Source organism: Salmo salar, chromosome ssa17 (genome assembly GCF_905237065.1).
Source record: "Salmo salar chromosome ssa17, Ssal_v3.1, whole genome shotgun sequence".
In the NCBI taxonomy this organism is placed as follows: Eukaryota; Metazoa; Chordata; class Actinopteri; order Salmoniformes; family Salmonidae; genus Salmo; species Salmo salar.
The window spans coordinates 16,824,190-16,840,189 of NC_059458.1; the positions used below are offsets into that span (position 1 = coordinate 16,824,190).

General features: G+C 48.1%; 1 protein-coding gene across 1 annotated transcript in view; it reads right to left on the reverse strand.

The window, feature by feature from the left end:
• Positions 1-14,019, reverse strand: part of LOC106575281 (E3 ubiquitin-protein ligase Midline-1) — a 60,896-nt gene extending 46,877 nt beyond the window's left edge. Inside the window, exon 1 of the mRNA XM_014151709.2 lies at positions 13,888-14,019. The gene's annotated coding sequence lies outside the window, so the exon portion shown is untranslated. The remainder of the gene's footprint in view (positions 1-13,887) is intronic.
• Between the last annotated feature and the right edge of the window lie 1,981 nt (positions 14,020-16,000).

Consider the following 16,000-nt stretch of genomic DNA (forward strand, 5'->3'; position numbering starts at 1 on the left):
CAAACAGCTCTTAAACTAAAAGGACATTATCATAATGTTCATAATTTCACAGTATTACTCCAACCTCATAGTGTGGAAATATATATAAAATGAAGAAAAATCACATTTTTGACTGCACTGGGCCTTTAACAGATTCGGACTCAGACTAAAGGCAAACTAAGCACTTTATCTGTATTCTTTTTACGTCGAAAAGCTAAATCAATAAACCACCTATAGCATAGCCTTTGTCCATGAAACGTTGCATTGTAGGCCTCTATCAAGACAGAATGTGATGTTTTGTTCTTGAAACACGTTACAGAATTCACCATAGGCCACATACTGATTTCACATCACTTCCCTTGGCACACCGTGGCTTTGTTGTCTCACAACTTGTTATCTGCTAACGAAGAAAGATGCTTTCTGATTGGTGGCCATGCAATGCAACCTTGACACTTCCTCTCAGCGTGTGTTCATGCACAGGATGGATATCAAATTAGTCCGAATGGATTGTGTGGATGGAAAGCAACATTGAGTGGTTGCTGCATCGAGCTGTGGAGACAACAGGGTGTGTCCATAGTCGATAGTGTGGAACGAGTGGCGTGAAAGCATGATCAAGTCAGCACAGTGTCACCCTTCCATGGACTAGATGTGTGTTAACACATTACATTAAGTTGCACTTGTGACGCTCTTGTGACGTTTAACAATAAGTGGATCTTCTATCGGTGTACTAATGCTGAAATACTGTATGCGTTAAGATCATCATTACCGCAATGTTGTTACTAGGGCAATTGCAGTGTTACTACACGGGTATAAGAGCAGCCTAATGTATAGTGTTACCTGAATTTCATAAATATACCTTGTTAAGGTAACCCGTCCCATATGAATTCTGAATGGATTACTAATTGACCATTTATTTGACAATTAACTTGGGTGTTTGGCCCTTCAGGGAAATGATATATCTAATATGCCAGGACTGCCCACCAAAGCCCTTGCATTTAATAATATTGTCCCCTTGAGCCTGTTCTATCACAGTGGAGATTAGGGGAAATTGATAACAAAATTACATTTCCCCAGGACCAATAGTGGCCTCTCTGCATTAATGAGATTAAACACGGCTTAGCTGTGTGTATACACACCTTGCATTTCAATGTACTGTGATGGTCTCCCTCCATAGACTGGGTCAAATGGGTCCACAAACACAACGTATAATTACAAAGCACAGCAGATTGTCAGCAGCAAAAAGCATGTAGAAGGTTATCTAAGACGATGTTTCAGTGCTCGAGTTCAGGTAAGAATCAATGTGTAACCTTGCTGTAGTTTCACCCCAGTGGCAACATGAAATAGGGAAATACATTGATTGTCTTCTTTCCTTTTAAGTAAACATATGTTTTCTAAAGGCTAGGAGACAATCAATACTGTTCTTTCTGTACTCGCTTCTCCTCTCTTTTATCCTGGGCTATCGTCTAGCCTACTGTAGCTTGAAAAAAAATCTATTGCTCCGTTGTATGAATGCAGCGCCATTGACTGAAAACATCATCCAACTGAATATCCAGTTAACGCCGACAGCTGTGTACACAGACTCCATCTGCGCCTTTTGTCAATGCAACATTTTCTAAAATCATGTTGGCACAAAGCCTAAAATCAACCAGTTCAAATCAAGTGTGCACTTGAGAAACAATAACCCTACATGATGGCGTTAGGCCCTTGTAAGTCAACTCAGATACTTTGATTAGGCTAATACGGGTACTGTCTGAGGTCAATGATTTGCCCTGGGTCTAAGTAAAGACGTTCACACCAAAATATATTTGCAGTTATCAGTTTCTGCTCTAAGATCTCTCAGGTTGTTTCTGCTGTATATTGAAGGTGTCAAACGTGTTCTAGTCAACAAACCTCCACAGCAGCTTCCTATCATGTCCCTGTATACCCAAAGACTGACATCGCACTTTCATTAGATAGTGATGTGAAACCGGCCTCAGGGTAAAGTCATTGACCATTTTGTTTGTGGCAGGAGCATAGCTGGTTTAATAGCCATGACATTGAAGCTAAAGACAATTTTGCACAACGCCATCACAGAGGTAAACATACTACGACTGTATGTCCTCTGCTACTGTCCTCAGCATAGATCTGGAAAAGGGTGGCCACTGCATCTTTCCCAAGCCTACAGACTTTAATGAGTAGGTGCGGGTGGAAGAATAGAACTAAATATCCACCCTCCACCACAGTAAATTGGATTTGCTTGGTTTTCTCTAGTCTGTCTTTGCCAAGAGGTACGTTCTAGTGTCATGTCTGGTCACGCGGAACACAAACCACCCTTCACACAGTCCAGTAACCCCACAGTGTAGAAGAGAAAGGCCCTCACAAACAAACCACTTTTAGTTCTATTGAAAACTCCAGCATTCTTGACTCAAGTGGGAAACTGTGTGATGTGGAGGAGCCAGAGAAAGGCTGCCAGACACTGGAAGCCACAGCAGGGGGAGAGGATAGATTTTCAGCAGGAATTTGGGAGACTGGCTGGCCATGAATAGATCTGAGACACTGCTGGTCGCCCATGCCAAGGCCTTGCTTGGAAACGGTGGTGTTTCTACCATGGCAACAAGGGAGTTGGTTTATTAAAACCGGACCACAGTAATTAGACTAAAGAGGGACAGTCCCTCTTTAGTCTAATTACTGTGGTCCGATGTGAACTTGCCTTTGCCTTGTTGACAACTGCGAACCAGTGTGGCATCTTCCCTTGTAGGCTTTGACTAACAACATATAGCAGTCTATGTAAGGGAATATCTGTATCATTTATTTTACGAATAGGTCAGCTTGGGTACAGAGGTTAAATATCACCATTTTGACATTTAATGAGACCATGTTGTCATTTGAACTGAAACTGATCCCACCAAAGTAATATGAATACATTCTCCATTTTGTTTTTACTGTTTGGGGGATGGCCATGACTTGCTGATGGAATTTATTTGTCAAGTATACAAAGACAAAGCCTTTGTATAACAGCATCACTTTCTCTGTGTTTCTATGTTAACGGTCTCAGCAGTGTGATCAACCACAGCTCTGTTCCATGCCTCAGGTCCAGAACTGTCACTCCCTGACTTTGTCACGACTGCCTCAACTCTGTGTGTCAACTAGAATCAGGAATTTTCTGAAGCGAAGGGCAGACTGAAGCTATTCAAATCTATAAATACAAATGTAGAATTTCAATTTGAGTCAGTTTGCTACAGTAGGAAATGATTCCTGCAGCAACAGGAAATGTGAATTATCATGTAGATTATAATTAATGGACGTTTTTGTAGGGGTTGATACATTTGATACATTAGGGCAAATCAAGTTTGACATTTTAAAGTGGAAATTGCAAAGTTTAGAAGCCTTTTTAAACCTTGAATACACTACAAGTTAGAATTTCCTGCTATGCAGGAAATTCTCAGCAACAAAACAGCAATCAAATGAAGGTCCTACATGTCACGTTCTGACCAGTAAAGGGGTTATTTGTTATTGTAGTTTGGTCAGGACGTGGCAGGGGGTGTTTGTTTTATGTGGTTCGGGGTTTGTTGGGATATGTGTTTATGTAGAGGGGTGTTTGTTTAGAGTGTTCCGGGGTTTTGGTTAATGTTCAGTTAGTATATTTCTATGTTCTAGTCTAGTCTTTCTATTTCTATGTTTAGTTGATGGGGTTGACCTTCAATTGGAAGCAGCTGCTCTTCATTGCTTCTAATTGAAGGTCTTATTTAGGAGGGGTGTTTTTGTCATGGGATTTGTGGGAAGTTGTTTTGCACTGCTAGGGTTAGCCTGCAAAACTGTTTAGCTAGCATTCGTTTTCTTGTTTTTGTTACGTGTTCAAGTTTATTAAAATAAACGTTAAAATGAGCACTCAACCCGCTGCGCCTTGGTCTACTCCATACGACGACCGTTACAGAACTTCCCACCACCAAAGGACCAAGCAGCGGGGTAAAAAGCAGCAGAGGAACTATATGGACTATGGGGAATCATGGACATGGGAGGAAATTCTGGACGGGGCTGGACCATGGCATCAGGCTGGTGAATACCGTCGCCCACCGGAGGAAATAGAGGCAGCCAAGGCAGAGCGACAATGCTATGAGGCATTATACGCGCCGAGGGGCAAGTACGAGAGGCACCCCCAAGAAATGTTTTGGGGGGGCACACAGGTAGTTTGGCTGGGCCAAGGGTGAGCCCTAAGCTAACTCCCCATGCTTATTATGGGGAGCATATGGAGTGGAGAGTGGAGTCGGAGTATGCGGAAGTGCGCACAATCTCGCCCATGTGCACGTACAGTCCGGTGCGAGCGATCCCAGCCCCTCACAAGTGCCGTGCTAGAGTGGGCATCCAGCCTGGAAGGAGGATGCCAGCGCAGCGCATCTGGCCACCGGTGCGCCTCCTAGGCCCAGGCTACCCTACGCCTGCTCTACGCACGGCAACCATCAGGCCTCTGCACAGCCCAGTTCGCCCTGTGCCAGCACTCCGCTCGTGCAGGGCTGCTATTACCATCCAGCCAGGATGGGTTGTGCAGGAGGTGCGCTCCAGACCTCCAGTGCTTACCTATGTCCTGGTGTATCCAGTTCCCGCTCCTCGCACTAGGTCCGTGAGGTGCGTGTCTCCAGTCTGGCGTGTCCAAAGCCAGCACCACGCACCAGGCCTCCAGTGCATCAGCCCAGTCTAGTACGTCCTGTTCCCGCTCCTCGCACTAGCCTTGGGGTGCATGTCACCAGTCTGGTACCTCCACTACCAGCCCCACGCACCAGGCCTCCAGTGCGTCAGCCCAGTCCAGCTCGTCCTGCTCCTGCTACTCGCACTAGCCCTGTGGTGAGTGTAAATAGGCTGGCGCTTCCTAAGCCAGCTCCACGCATCAGGCCTTCAGTGCGCAGTCCCCGTCTAGAGCTTCCGGCAACAGTGCCTCGTCCAGAGCTTCCGACGACAGTGCCTCATCCAGCGCTTCCGGCAACAGTGCCCCTTCCAGAGCGTCCAACGACAGTGCCCCGTCCAGAGCTTCAGGCGACAGTGCCCCGTAGAGAGACGGCCCACAGTTCGGAGCCAGCAGAGACGGCCCACAGTTCAGAGCCAGCAGAGACGGCCCACAGTTCAGAGCCAGCAGAGACGGCCCAGAGTCCGGAGCCGAGAGAGACGGCCCAGAGTCCGGAGCCGAGAGAGACGGCCCACAGTCCGGAGCCGAGAGAGACGGCCCACAGTCCGGAGCCGAGAGAGACGGCCCACAGTCCGGAGCCGAGAGAGACGGCCCACAGTCCGGAGCCGAGAGAGACGGCCCACAGTCCGGAGCCGAGAGAGACGGCCCACAATCCGGAGTCGGCGCAGCGAGAATCGCCCTACAGTCCGGAGTCGGAGCAGCCAGCGTCGCCCTTCAGCCCGAGGTCTCCAGCGACGCGCATCAGCCCGAGGTCTCCAGCAATGCACATCAGCCCGAGGAGGTCTTCAGCGATGCGCCATAGCCCAGAGACTTCGGGAGGGGTAATATTTAATGGGTATTTAGCGGGGGTGGACAGGTTAGGTTGGGGAGAAAGGCCGGAGCCTGATCCACCTCCATAGTAGGTGGGATGGGGAGGGGGGTGTAGCACAAGAACCGTCAGTGACGGTGGCCACCCTCCCTTCCATCCCTTTAGTTTGGGATTATTTTGGGGGGGTTATTTTTGTGTTTTTTGTTTAGGTGCATCCAGGGTCTGCACCTTTGGGGGGGGTACTGTCATGTTCTGACCAGTAAAGGGGTTATTTGTTATTGTAGTTTGGTCAGGACGTGGCAGGGGGTGTTTGTTTTATGTGGTTCGGGGTTTGTTGGGATATGTGTTTATGTAGAGGGGTGTTTGTTTAGAGTGTTCCGGGGTTTTGGTTAATGTTCAGTTAGTATATTTCTATGTTCTAGTCTAGTCTTTCTATTTCTATGTTTAGTTGATGGGGTTGACCTTCAATTGGAAGCAGCTGCTCTTCATTGGTTCTAAATGAAGGTCTTATTTAAGAGGGGTGTTTTTTTTCATGGGATTTGTGGGAAATTGTTTTTGCACTGCTAGGGTTAGCCTGCAAAACTGTTTAGCTGTCATTCGTTTTCTTGTTTTTGTTACGTGTTAAAGTTTATTAAAATAAACGTTAAAATGAGCACTCAACCCGCTGCGCCTTGGTCTACTCCCTTTGACGGCCGTTACACTACATCTATATGTCTGAGCCCAAGCAGTCCCATTTCACAGTTTCTCTCAGAGGACAAACATTAGCTCGAGGTCAACTGAGAAGTCTGAATAAGAAAGTACATCTTTTCACAAGTAAATAAAGAGTTCCAGACAGCTATCCTACCTTTCATCGGTTTCCCAAGAACATATTACCTTCCTGACCTCGAAGTGTTAAGAAATATTTCATATTGTATCTTATCACTCCCTTGGGATTAGCTGATGGTGTTATATGTTTAGATGAGGGGGTGGAAGGAGGAAGCAGGCCCCTGCACTAATACACTTATCTTGTCATCCAATATTTATGTTAGGACACATTCTGCCGTGCTATAACAATGGACCCAGGGCAGAACCGTGTGAAAAGTAGAGAGCAGCCACACAGAAAAACAACCAATACTGAATATTAAAACTTAGGTTGTAGCCAATTCGGACTCTTTATTTGATGTGCACTCTGTATACCTACCAAGCATGTGTGTTATTGATGTTAATAAACTGGGTGGGTCTAGCCCTGCTCTAATTACATTGGTAACCCGTTTATAATAGCAATAATGCACCTCTGGGGTTTGTGGTATATGGCCAATATACCACGGCTAAGGGCTGTATCCAGGCGCACATAAGAACAGCCCTTAGCCGTGGTATATTGGCCATACACCTCACCTTCCAAACACCTGCCATACACCGGGCCTTATTGTTTAAATGTATGTACACTGTGTGGGTTACTCATCAGCTGTCTTGACTGAAACTCACTTCAAATGTCATTGAGTTGCACTGAATCGAAATACTCGATAAAAGCATCCTACATATAATGACAACCAAGTGGAAAAGGGTCAAGGTGACATTTATAATTCATTTGTAGTTCTATGTGGAATTTACAATTAGGCCTTGATGAATACAGTATCCCGGGAGTTTCAAAGTGCTTCAGCCCTAAAGGAAAAATCCACCCAAACAACTAATTCCTATAATTTATAGTGTTAAATAACACTAACACGTTTTTTCTTCATAATACAGTTGGCAGCAACAAATCGTGGAAATTTGTCCCAGCTCAAGTTGACTACAAAACCCACAATGCAATGCTCTCTCTATGGGCTGGACTGCAAACATAGCTACATACGATAATACCAAAGTTAATATCATCATGTGAGTAGCTAGTTAGCTGTAAAACCACTTAAACAATCTGCCGTCTATTTAAGAGTCTACAATCTCACCATGTTCAGCCTGCAGATAAATGTGCCTCGCAGAATGGAGTCTGACATTCACAACAGAACCATGCAAGGCGCCCTGGACTGAAGAGGCAGACAAATAGGAGATATTAGGTGGGCCTCCTGTTCAATTACACATTTCTCAATGTGGGAATATCGCAAAAATATGATCAATGGCTCATTCGAGAGAAGACATCCTCCCGAGTTATGACATGAGCCAGTATTGAAATCTGACATGTATGATAGATGTTTTCACGGTCTAAAAGTCATATTCCTATTAACTTCCTGTCATGGTTGTTGTAAGAGACGGACCAAGGCGCAGCGTGTGTTGAGTTCCACATATTTATTTAAAGTGAAACTTTAAAGTACCCCCCCAAAGGTGCGGACTCCGGCCGCAAAACCTGAAACCAAATGGGGAGGGTAGGGGGGGTGACTAGTGTCGGTGGCGGCTCCGGTGCGGGTTGCCGCCCACGCCCAGACCCTGGATCCGGCCATGGCGCCGGGCTGAACGGCGTGCCTGGACTGGGCATCGGTGCAGAGGAAGGCTCCGTCCTTGGAGCGGGACTGGACGCCGTGCCTGGACTGGGCACCGGCGCAGAGGAAGGCTCCTGCCATGGAGCGGGACTGGACGTCGTGCCTGGACTGGGCACCGGCGCAGAGGAAGGCTCCTGCCATGGAGCGGGACTGGACGCCGCGCCTTGACTGGGCAGCGGCACAGAGGAAGGCTCCTGCCATGGAGCAGGACTGGACGTCGTGCCTGGACTGGGCACCGGCGCAGAGGAAGACTCCGGCCTTGGAGCTGGACTGGACGCCGTGCCTGGACTGGGCACCGGCGCAGAGGAAGGCTCCGGCCATGGAGCGGGACTGGATGCCGTGCCTGGACTGGGCACCAGCGCAGAAGAAGGCTCCGGCCATGGCACCGGCGCAGGAAGCTCCGGGCCATGGACCGTCACTGGAAGCTCCGGACCGTTGACCGTCACTCGAAGCTCCGGGCCGTTGACCGTCACTGGAAGCTCCAGGCCGGAGCGGCACACTGGAGGCCTAGTGCGTGGAGCCGGTACAGGTGGCACCGGACTGGTGACACGCACTTCAGGGTGAGTGCGAGGAGCTGGCACAGGACGTACCGGACTGGGGAGGCGCACTGGAGGCCTGGTGCATGGAGCCGGCACAGGTGGCATCGGACTGGTGACACGCACTTCAGGGCAAGTGCGGGGAGCTGGCACAGGACGTACCGGACTGGGAAGGCGCTCTGGAGGCCTGGTGCGTGGAGCCGGCACAGGTGGCACCGGACTGGTGACACGCACTTCAGGGCAAGTGCGGGGAGCTGGCACAGGACGTACCAGACTGGGAGGCGCACTGGAGACCTGGTGCGTGGAGCCGGCACAGGTGGCACCGGACTGGTAACACGCACATCAGGGCGAGTGCAGGGAGCTGGCACAGGACGTACCGTACTGGGAAGGCGCACTGGAGGCCTGGTGCTTGGAGCCGGCACAGGTGGCACCGGACTGGTGACACGCACTTCAGGGCGAGTGCGGGGAGCTGGCACAGGACGTACCGGACTGGGAAGGCGCTCTGGAGGCCTGGTGCGTGGAGCCGGCACAGGTGGCACCGGACTGGTGACACGCACTTCAGGGCAAGTGCGGGGAGCTGGCACAGGACGTACCAGACTGGGGAGGCGCACTGGAGACCTGGTGCGTGGAGCCGGCACAGGTGGCACCGGACTGGTAACACGCACATCAGGGCGAGTGCAGGGAGCTGGCACAGGACGTACCGTACTGGGAAGGCGCACTGGAGGCCTGGTGCTTGGAGCCGGCACAGGTGGCACCGGACTGGTGACACGCACTTCAGGGTGAGTGCGAGGAGCTGGCACAGGACGTACCGGACTGGGGAGGCGCACTGGAGGCCTGGTGCATGGAGCCGGCACAGGTGGCATCGGACTGGTGACACGCACTTCAGGGCAAGTGCGGGGAGCTGGCACAGGACGTACCGGACTGGGAAGGCGCACTGGAGGCCTGGTGCGTGGAGCCGGCACAGGTGGCACCGGACTGGTGACACGCACTTCAGGGCAAGTGCGGGGAGCTGGCACAGGACGTACCAGACTGGGAGGCGCACTGGAGACCTGGTGCGTGGAGCCGGCACAGGTGGCACCGGACTGGTAACACGCACATCAGGGCGAGTGCAGGGAGCTGGCACAGGACGTACCGTACTGGGAAGGCGCACTGGAGGCCTGGTGCTTGGAGCCGGCACAGGTGGCACCGGACTGGTGACACGCACTTCAGGGCGAAGTGCGGGGAGCTGGCACAGGACGTACCGGACTGGGAAGGCGCTCTGGAGGCCTGGTGCGTGGAGCCGGCACAGGTGGCACCGGACTGGTGACACGCACTTCAGGGCAAGTGCGGGGAGCTGGCACAGGACGTACCAGACTGGGGAGGCGCACTGGAGACCTGGTGCGTGGAGCCGGCACAGGTGGCACCGGACTGGTAACACGCACATCAGGGCGAGTGCAGGGAGCTGGCACAGGACGTACCGGACTGGGAAGGCGCACTGGAGGCCTGGTGCTTGGAGCCGGCACAGGTGGCACCGGACTGGTGACACGCACTTCAGGGCGAGTGCGGGGAGCTGGCACAGGACGTACCAGACTGGGGAGGCGCACTGGAGACCTGGTGCGTGGAGCCGGCACAGGTGGCACCGGACTGGTGACACGCACTTCAGGGCGAGTGCGGGAGCTGGCACAGGACGTACCGGACTGGGAAGGCGCACTGGAGTCCTGGTGCATGGAGCCGGCACAGGTGGCACCGGACTGTTGACACGCACTTCAGGGAGGGTGCGGGGAGCTGGCACAGGACTCACCAGACTGCTGACAGGATCTTCAGGTCGAATGTTATGCAGAACACACCTGTACAACATCTCTCTCATCTCTCTCTCTCCCAACTTCTCCATCGCCTCCCTGACGGTCTCTGGCTCTTCAGGAAGAGTGCGGAGAGCTGGCACAGATGGCACCGGACTGATGACCCGCTCTTCAGGGCGAGTGCGAGGAACCAGCACAGGACATACCGGGTTGGGGAGGCGCACTGGTGGCCTGGTGCGTGGAGCCAGCACAGATGGCACCGGACTGATGACACGCTCTTCAGCACGCCTGCACTGCAGCCTACTCCTCGCCAACATCATTCTCCAATATCCCTCCTCACATTGCTCCATCGACTCCCAGGCGGGCTCTGGCACTGTCCTTGGGTCGACCAACCACTTCTCTATCGCCTCCCTGATGGTCTCCGTCTCTTCCCTCTGCTCAGCCGCCAGCTTCAGTGTGTCCCCCCCCCCCAAAAAGAAAATTGGGTTTCTGTGGCTGCGGTCTCCGGCGTCGTCGCTGTCCTTCCATGCCTCTTTACGACTCCCGCCAAGGAAGGGTCTCGTGTCCTCCCATGACTTCTTCCCATGTCCAAAACTCCTTTACCTCGTGCACATGCTGCTTGGTCCTCTTTTGGTGGGATATTCTGTCGTGTGTTGAGTTCCACATATTTATTTGAAGTGAAACTTCTTCAACAAAACCAATAACAAGCAACAAAACGTGACTGCGTGTTGCAACAAGCACAAAACCAAACAATATCCCACAAACACAAGTTGGAGAAATGGCTACCTAAATATGATCCCCAATAAGAGGCAACGATTACCAGCTGCCTCTAATTGGGAACCATACAAAACACCAACATAGAAATATTGAACTAGAACACCCCCTAGTCACGCCCTGACCTACTACACCATAGAGAACCAAGGGCTCTCTATGGTCAGTGCATGACACTTCCAGTGTAGTGAGAGTGACTTTATCACAGTGCTACGTCATACCGGCAGGATTTCTGCCTGCTTGAACGCCAAAAACTCAGATACACATGAAAACATGAAATGACCCCGGGAATTGATAGTACATCGCTCAGAGATGCACAAAAACAATATAACATTCAAAATGGGTAAATCTTTCATCTATAATTGACCAAAAAAGACCAGAAGTTAGGTCAGAATTGCGTGTCTCTGTGTTCCTTTGTTGTTAGGTAGCCTAGGGGTTTAGAGCGTTGGGCCAGTAACCAAAAGATCGCTGGTTTGAATCCCCAAGCCAAATAGGTGAAAAGTCTGATGATGTGCCCTTGAGCAAGGCACTTAACCTTAATTGCTCCTGTACAGTAAGTTGCTTTGGATAAGATTGTCTGCTAAATGACTTAACCTGTTTGGGATAGGGGGCAGTATTTTCACGGATGGATAAAAAACGGACCCGATTTAATATGGTTACTACTCCTGCCCAGTAACTAGAATATGCATATAATTAGTAGATTTGGATAGAAAACATTCTAAAGTTTCTAAAACTGTTTGAATGGTGTCTGTGAGTATAACAGAACTCATATGGCAGGCCAAAACCTGAGAAGATTCTATACGGGAAGTGCCCTGTCTGACCATTTCTTGTCCTTCTTTAGCCTCTTTATCGAAAATACAGGATCTCTGCTGTAACGTGACATTTTCTAAGGCTTTCATTGGCTCTAGGAAGGCGCCAGAAAGTGGAATGATAGCTCTGCAGTCTCTGGGCGAAAAACAGCAGGGGTTTTGGAGAGTGGTCCTTCTGAGAACAATGACACTGGTGCGCGTGTGCATGTGACGACTCCATGTTTTTCTTTCTCTCTTTGAACGAATACGTCGTCGCCCGGTTGGAATATTATCGCTATTTTCCGAGAAAAATCGCATAAAAATTTATTTTAAACAGCGTTTGACATGCTTCGAAGTACGGTAATGGAATATTTTGACATTTTTTGTCACAAAACGTGCCGGCGCGTCAACCTTCGGATAGTTACCTGAACGCACAAACAAAACAGAGCTATTTGGATATAACTATGGATTATTTCGAACCAAAACAACATTTGTTGTTGAAGTAGAAGTCCTGGGAGTGCATTCTGACGAAGAACAGCAAAGGTAATCCAATTTTTCTTATAGTAAATCTCAGTTTGGTGGGTGCCAAACTTGGTGGGTGTCAAAATAGCTAGCCGTGATGGCCGGGCTATCTACTCAGAATATTGCAAAATGTGCTTTCACCGAAAAGCTATTTTAAAATCGGACACCGCGGTTGAATAAAGGAGTTCTCTATCTATAATTCTTAAAATAATTGTTATGTTTTTTGTCAACGTTTATCGTGAGTAATTTTGTAAATTCACCGGAAGATTTCGGTGGGTATGCTAGTTCTGAACAAAACATGCTAATGTAAAAATATGTTTTTTGATATAAATATGAACTTGATTGAAGAAAACATGCATGTATTGTATAACATAATGTCCTAGCAGTGTCATCTGATGAAGATCATCAAAGGTTAGTGCTGCATTTAGCTGTGGTTTTGGTTTTTGTGACATATATGCTAGCTTGAAAAATGGGTGTGTGATTATTTCTGGCTGGGTACTCTCCTGACATAATCTAATGTTTTGCTTTCGTTGTAAAGCCTTTTTGAAATCGGACAATGTGGTTAGATAAAGGAGAGTCTTATCTTTCAAATGGTGTAAAATAGTCATATGTTTGAGAAATTGAAATTATAGCATTTTTAAGGTTTTTCGTATTTCGCGCCAACAAAAAATGTAAGACTAAATTTATCCCAGCTCAGTTGCAGGTGTTCAGAAAAAGCCTGACAACATGGTCCTGCAGATGAGTGCAAAATTAAAACCATTTGTCCTTGAGCGCTGTACATTCTTGTATTAGATTGTTATACAATTCAGCAATGAGCATGTCATTCAAGTGGTATTTACACAAACCCTGATTCTGGCAAACCTCTGAAGATAAATCTCTTGAAAAAGGCACAATATATGATTGCTCCAAGAGTATTTGCCCTTTTCAGAGTCCTTCTGGCTGCTGCCTGTGAGAATACAAATAGGCCAAAGCCTTATTCCAACGAAACAAAGACTTGGGTCATTATATTAGACATCAGTCAGGCAAGACTGGAATTATGGTCCCAATACGAATTCATCTGAAAAATGTCCTCTGCATGAAAGCTAACATCACTTGGATGTTTGTTTCAACATGCAAAGCAATTGCCTACCTGTTTCAGCCACAATAGTAGGACATCAAATTTTCCATTGAAATTAACGTGTTATAATGTTCTCAATAACTGTACTGCAAAATGAATCAGCAAAGTAATAGGTTTATTTATTATTGAATCTATGGTATTTGTTGTCTCTAATGTATACAGTCCAATCAGTCAATTTCAAAGTTGTTTTTGGACATAAATTTGCATATAGTTACCTCAAAGTATTTGCACTTTTATTTACTTTGTCTTACTGAATCTGAATCAATTTGAAGTACATCTCAATGCCGTGCTCCAGAAGTCTATCCCAGTCCATGTCAGACCCGAAGAATGGAAGCCACAGACAGAATAACAACAACGTACACGTGCAGGCGCCTCCCATGCCCAAGCACATGGAGCCCCCGAAAACACACGTCCCCATGTTTGACCAAACAAACTCCAATAGCCCACAAGGATGGCCCTGAACAAATGAAGAAGTACTTACATTCAAGACTCTTTCGTGATCCTCCAACCGAGAACAGACAAGCATAGGATGACCAACCTGGGAAAACAATGAAGCACGGCAAGATAGAGAGAGAAAGAGAGAGAGAGAGAGAGAGAGAGAGAGAGAGAGAGAGAGAGAGAGAGAGAGAGAGAGAGAGAAAGAGAGAGAGAGAGAGAGAGACGGAGCCACGTATCCAACGGGCACTCAAAACACAACATGAGTGATCAAGCCTCCTCAGTGACTCTTTCTCTCTGTTGTTCTCCCCCTCCTCTCCTTCTCCTCCTCCCTTCCCCCTTCCCCCTGACTCGTACTTGTCGAGTTGCTCAGGAGAGCGTGAAGCAGGTTGGAGAGACCAGTGCTTTGAGTGCTTTATCATGTGGTTTGGACCTCTCATTCCCATTATGCGGAACATTGAGAGTTGAGCTGCCTGCTCCTCCACTACTCTCCCCCACCTTCCCTCTTCCGACTGTCCCATTTGTTGACTTCAGACTGGGACACAAAAGAGCGGGAAACCTCAGGGGGGAGATGCTACTGATTGTCTTGACACTTAGCAGACTTAGCGCCAATGGTTTGTCCTGCTATCTATATCACTCTTTCTTATAAACATGGTGGACACAGTGCACCAGCTCTTTCCTACATGGGCTTGATCCTTTTTAAAACACTTGTTAACTCTGAACATTTATCATGTGCTTCTTATAAACCTACTTATAAAACTACTCTTAACTGTGAACTGTTATAATAAACAGTAAACCTTTTTAAAATATATGTTTTTGTAAAGTGTAAACTTAACTATACCTGAATATAAAGTGTAAACTCCCTCAACTTGAAGTTTGTGTATCATGGGGTATTCCAGACAGTCCTTGAAGGCAGAGGGATCAGCTGGGGTTTTCTTTCCGTTATTGTTCCTGATGATAATCAAGCTCTCTGTAGCGTCACCCACTGACTTGGAAAACATGCTATTGCCTCTGGGTAAATCTAGGCCAAAATATTTTTGCAGCAGATTGCAGGATTTAGGAATTACAAGTATGAGGCGCGCTCCACCCCAGCATGCCTGCAGTTTGATTGACAATCGGGGTTCAACATTACCCACCAGAGCTTCAGCTTAATGTCCTGTAGTTCTGGAGCGAGATCCAAAATGACCGCTTTAGACATCTGGGAAAAGCAATAATATTTTGTACCCCCTGATGACACAGGCTGGGGATTTGAGTTACCCTTAGCGGTGCCAGCAGTGCAAACCTCTTACAAGATCAGGAACATAGTGAAGCTGCAACTAGACAGCCCAATTTCCCCAAAGGCTAGGCAGGACGTGGACCTGATTTCGCTAGTATCCCTCCACCCACACGTGCAGACACATGAGAGATAGTCCAACAATGTGTTCAGTTAGATTACAGTTGGTTTAATCTTATCCCAACAAAGCTAACAGAATAGGCCCTCCCAACATAAAACGGTTATTTTCATAATAGGGTTTACACAGTAGGGATGCAACATGGAATCTGATAGCTGGATCAGTTGAGAAGTACTCTAGAGGCTAGCTAGACAAAGACGACTCACTAAGTTTACCATCGGGACAGTGATTGTATTGCTCTAATGCTAAACAAGCAGCATAAGCGAGCTCTGGTTAGAGAAAAGAGATCATTGAATATAGCTGGACAAAAGCTCTTCAAAGAGACAAAACCAAGATCAGTTATGGTTAAACTGTGGGGAATGAAGGTTCACCACCTATAGATCAGTTATGGTTAAACTGGGGGGAATGGAGGTTCACCACCTATAGATCAGTTATGGTTAAACTGGGGGGAATGGAGATCCACCACCTATAGATCAGTTATGGTTAAACTGGGGGGAATGGAGGTTCACCACCTATAGATCAGTTATGGTTAAACTGGGGGGAATGGAGGTTCACCACCTTTAGAGCAGTTATGGTTAAACTGGGGGGAATGGAGGTTCACCACCTATAGATCAGTTATGGTTAAACTGGGGGGAATGGAGGTTCACCACCTATAGATCAGTTATGGTTAAACTGGGGGGAATGGAGGTTCACCACCTATAGATCAGTTATGGTTAAACTGGGGGGAATGGAGGTTCACCACCTATAGATCAGTTATGGTTAAACTGG